Source organism: Arachis stenosperma, chromosome 2 (genome assembly GCF_014773155.1).
Source record: "Arachis stenosperma cultivar V10309 chromosome 2, arast.V10309.gnm1.PFL2, whole genome shotgun sequence".
Classification (NCBI taxonomy): Eukaryota; Viridiplantae; Streptophyta; class Magnoliopsida; order Fabales; family Fabaceae; genus Arachis; species Arachis stenosperma.
Window position 1 is genome coordinate 27,034,768 of NC_080378.1, and position 5,564 is coordinate 27,040,331.

Genomic DNA, 5,564 nt, shown 5'->3' on the forward strand with positions numbered 1-5,564 from the left:
AGTTTCAACTCCATTTTCAACTCATGGCTAGGCACTTAGTCATCTGGAACCACTGCAGGTGGCAAGGTGTCTTTAGTATACTCAGAGGGCTTCTCCACACTTGCACCTTGCTCCATGGTCGTTTCTTCTACTATCTCTTGGTGAACTTCAGCTACAATCTCATCAATAATGTCGCACTAGAAGATGGAGTGATCTTTGGTGGACGAAATTGTGATCCTTAAAGTTGTACTCCTTGTACTTGTATGGAATTTAAAAATTGGCTCTATTGGAATTTATGATCACAACTCCATTCAACTTAACCAGCAAGTGTACTGGGTCATCCAAGTAATACCTTACGTGAGTAAGGGTCGATCCCACAGAGATTGTTGGTATGAAGCAAGCTATGGTCACCTTGTAAATCTCAGTTAGGCAGATTAAATGGTTTATGATACGTTCGAAAATAAATAATAAACAGAAAATAAAATAGTAAATAGTTACTCATATAATTTCATGGTGGGAATTTCAGATAGGCGTGTGTAGATGCTAGAATCCTCTCGAATCTCTACTTTCTTATTACATTCATCCAATCCTTCTTACTCCTTTCCATGGCAAGCTGTATGTAGGGCATCACCGTCGTCAATGGCTACTTTTCATCCTCTCGGGAAAATGGTCCTATGCACTGTCACTGCATGGCTAATCGTCTGGAGGAATCACCCTTGTCGATGGCTACATCCCATCCTCTCAATGAAAATGGTCCAAATGCTCTTGTCACAGCACGGCTAATCATCTGTCGGTTCTCAATCAGGTTGGAATAGAATCCCTTGATTCTTTTGCATCTGTCACTAACGCCCAATCTTCAGGAGTTTGAAGCTCGTCACGGTCATTCAATACCGGAATCCTACTCGGAATACCACAGACAAGGTTAGACTTTCCAGATTCCCGGAATCCTACTTGGAATACCACAGACAAGGTTAGACTTTTCGGATTTCCATGAATGCCGCCATCTATCTAGCTTATACCACAAAGATTCTGTTGGGGAATCTAAGAGATATGCGCCCGGCCTAAGGTAGAACGGAAGTGGTTGTCAGTCACGTGCGTTCATAGGTGAGAATGATGATGAGTGTCACAGATCATCACATTCATCAAGTTGAAGTGCAACGTATATCTTGGAATAAGAATAAAAGATAATTGAATAGAAAGTAATGGTAATTGTATTGAAACTTGAGGTACAGCAGAGCTCCACACCCTTAATCTATGGTGTGCAGAAACTCCACCGTTGAAAATACATAAGTGAAAGGTTCAGGCATGGCCGAATGGCCAGCCCCCTAAAATGTGATCAATAGCCTCTTAAGATGAAGAATAAAATAAAACTGAGACCAAAGATGTCTAATACAATAGTACCTTATCCTATTTATACTAGACTAGCTACTAGGGTTTACATGAGTAAGTAATTGATGCATAAATCCACTTCCGGGGTCCACTTGGTGTATGTTTGGGCTGAGCTTTGATCTATCCATGAGCTGAGGCTTCTCTTGGAGTTGAACGCTGAGTTATAGCGTGTTTCTGGCGTTCAACTCCGGGTTATGACGTGTTTCTGGCGTTTAACTCCAGACAGCAGCATGTACTTGGCGTTGAGCGCCACTTTACGTCATCAATTCCCGAATAAAGTATGGACTATTATATATTTCTGGAAAGCTCTGGATGTCTACTTTCCAACGCCGTTGAGAGCGCGCCATTTGGAGTTTTGTAGCTCCAGAAAATCCATTTCGAGTGCAGGGAGGTCAGATTCCAATAGCATCAGCAGTCCTTTTGTCAGCCTTTTTCAGAGTTTTGCTCAAGTCCCTCAATTTCAGCCAGAAATTACCTGAAATCATAGAAAAACACACAAACTCATAGTAAAGTCCAGAAATGTGAATTTAACATAAAAACTAATGAAAACATCCCTAAAAGTAGCTCGAACTTACTAAAAATTACCTAAAAACAATGCCAAAAAGTGTATAAATTATCCGCTCATCACAACACCAAACTTAAATTGTTTTTTGTCCCCAAGCAACTGAAAATCAATTATGATAAAAAGAAGAGAATGTACTATAAATTCCAGAATATCAATGAATATTAATTATAATTAGATGAGCGGGACTTGTAGCTTTTTGCTTCTGAACAGTTTTGGCATCTCACTTTTTCCTTTGAAGTTTAGAATGATTGGCTTCTCTAGGAAATTAGAATTTTGGATAGTGTTATTGACTTTCCTAGTTAAGCATGTTGATTCTTGAACACAGCTACTTATGAGTCTTGGCCGTGGCCCTAAGCACTTTGTTTTCCAGTATTACCACCGGATACATAAATGCCACAGACACATAACTGGGTGAACCTTTTCAGATTGTGACTTAGCTTTGCTAGAGTCCCCAGTTAGAGGTGTACAGAGCTCTTAAGCACACTCTTTTGCTTTGGATCACGACTTTAACCACTCAGTCTCAAGCTTTTCACTTGGTCCTTCATGACACAAGCACATGGTTAGGGACAGCTTGATTTAGCCGCTTAGGCCTGGATTTAATTTCCTTGGGCTATTGGCTTTTTCTGCTTGCTTTTTCTTTTTCTTTCTATTTTTTTTTTGCCATATTTTTTTTCTCGCAAGCTTTTGCCATTCACTGCTTTTTCTTGCCTCAAGAATCAATTTCATAATTTTTCAGATCATCAATAACATTTTTCTTTGTTCATCATTCTTTCAAAAGCCAACAGTTTTAACATTCATAAACAATAATATCAAAAGACATATGCACTGTTCAATCATTCATTCAGAAAACAAAAAGTATTGTCACCACATCAATATAATTAAACTAAATTCAAGGATAAATTCGAAATTCATGTACTTCTTGTTCTTTTGAATTAAAACATTTTTCATTTAAGAGAGGTGAAGGATTAATGGATTTTATTCATAGCTTTAAGACATGGTTACTACATACTAATGATCATGAAGTAGAGCCACAAAATATAGATAAACATAACATAGAAACCGAAAAATAGAAAGAAATAAGAACAAGGAATGAATCCACCTTAGTGGCGTCTTCTTCTGGAAGGACCAACAATGTCCTTAAGCTCTTCTATGTCCCTTCCTTGCCTTTGTTGCTCCTCCCTCATTGCTCTTTGATCTTCTCTTATTTCATGGAGAATGATGGAGTGCTCATGATGTTCCACCCTTAATTGTTCCACATTGTGGGTCAAATCTTCTAAGGAAGTGTTGAGTTGTTCCCAATAGTTGTTGGGAGGAAAGTGCATCCCTTGAGGCATCTCAGGGATTTCTTGATGATGAGCTTCCTCATGCATCTCTTGAGATCCGTGGAAGGTCTCTCTTGCTTGCTCCATCCTCTTCTTGGTGATGGGCTTATCTTCTTCAATGGAGATGTCTCCTTCTATGATAACTCCAGCTGAGTAACATAGATGGTAAATAAGGTGAGGAAAAGCTAGCCTTGCCATGGTGGAGGGCTTTTCGGCTATTTTGTAGATTTCATTGGAGATGACTTCATGAACTTCTACTTCCTCTCCAATCATGATGCTTTGAATCATGATGGCCCGATCCACAGTAACTTCAGATCGGTTGCTAGTGGGAATGATGGAGCGTTGAATGAACTCCAACCATCCTCTAGCCACAGACTTGAGGTCCAGTCTTCTTAGTTGAACTGGCTTGCCTTTGGAGTCTCTTTTCCATTGAGCTCCTTCCACACATATGTCCATTAGGACTTAGTCCAACCTTTGATTAAAGTTGACCCTTCTAGTGTAGGGGCGTACATCTCCTTGCATCATGGGCAAGTGGAACGCCAACCTCACATTTTTCGGACTAAAATATAAGTATTTCCCCCGAACCATTGTGAGATAATTCTTTGGACTCGGGTTCATACTTTGATCATGGTTCCTAGTGATCCATGCATTTGTATAGAACTCTTGAACCATTAAGATTCCAACTTGTTGCATGGGGTTGGTTAGGACTTCCCAACCTCTCCTTCGGATCTCATGTCGGATCTCCGGATACTCATTTTTCTTGAGCTTGAAACGGACCTCAGGAATCACCTTCTTCTTTGCCACAACATCATAGAAGTGGTCTTGATGGCTTTTGGAGATGAATCTTTCCATCTCCCATGACTCGGAGGTGGAAGCTTTTGTCTTCCCTTTTCCTTTTCTAGAGGATTCTCCGGCCTTAGGTGCCATTGATGGTAATGGAAAAACAAAAAAGCTTATGCTTTTACCACACCAAACTTAAAATATTGCTCGCCCTCGAGCAAGGGAAGAAAGAAGAGAAGAAGAAAAAGAAGAAAAGATTGAGGAGAAGGTGGAGTGTGGGTTTCGGCCAAGGTATAGAAGAGGGGGTTGTGTTGTGTGAAAATGAAGTGGAATGGAGGGGTTTATATAGGAAAAGGGGAGAGGGTAGGTTCGGCCATTTTAGGGTGGGTTTGGGTGGGAAAGTATTTTTGAATTTTGAAGGTAGGTGGGGGTTTATGGGGAAGAGTTGATGGATGTGAGTGGTGAAGAGGTGATGGGGAAGAGAGATTGAAGTGATTGGTGAAGGGTTTTGGGAAATAGTGTATATTGAGAGGAGAGATTCAGAGATTGAAGTTGTTGGGAAGTGTGACATGGGGAAGAGTGTTACAGAATTAGGAGGTAAGGTGGGAATATGTTAGGTGGAGATCCTATGGGGTCCACAGATCCTGAGGTGATCCTGTGGGGTCCACAGATCCTGAAGTGTCAAGGAATTCCATTCCTGCACCAAATAGGTATGTAAAATACCTTTGCATACCATTCTGGCATTTAAACGCCGAGGTGATGCACGTTCTGGGCGTTCAACGCCCATGTAAAGCATGTTCTGGGCGTTCAACGCCCATATGTAGCATGTTTCTGGCGTTGAACGCCAGTTCCATGCTTGTTACTGGTGTTCAGCGCCAACTTTTCTCAAGGCACATTCCTGGCGTTCAAACGCCAGAATGTTGCTTGTTTCTGGCGTTCAGCGCCAGATTCATGCTCTGTACTGGCGTTGAACGCCAACCAGATGCTCCTTACTGGCGTTGAACGCCAGTCTGTCCTTCCTCCAGGGTGTGATTTTTCTTCTGCTGTTTTTGATTCTGTTTTTAATTTTTATATTTTTTTTCGTGACTCCACATGATCATGTACCTAATAAAACACAAAATAAAAATAAAATAAAATAAAATAAAAATTAGATAAATAAAATTGGGTTGCCTCCCAACAAGCGCTTCTTTAATGTCAATAGCTTGACAGTGGGCTCTCATGGAGCCACAAAGGTGATCAGGTCAATGTTGTGTAGTCCCAACACCAAACTTAGAGTTTGGATATGGAGTCTTAACACCAAACTTAGAGTTTGGTTGTGGCCTTCCAACACCAAACTTAGAGTTTGACTATGGGGGCTCTTCTTGACTCTGAACTGAGAGAAGCTCTTCATGCTTACTCTCTTTTGTCACAGAGGGATGGCCATGTGCCTTAAACACAAGGTAGTCCCCATTCAATTGAAGGACTAATTCACCTCTATTGACGTCTATCACAGCTCCTGCTGTAGCTAGGAAAGGTCTTCCAAGGATGAT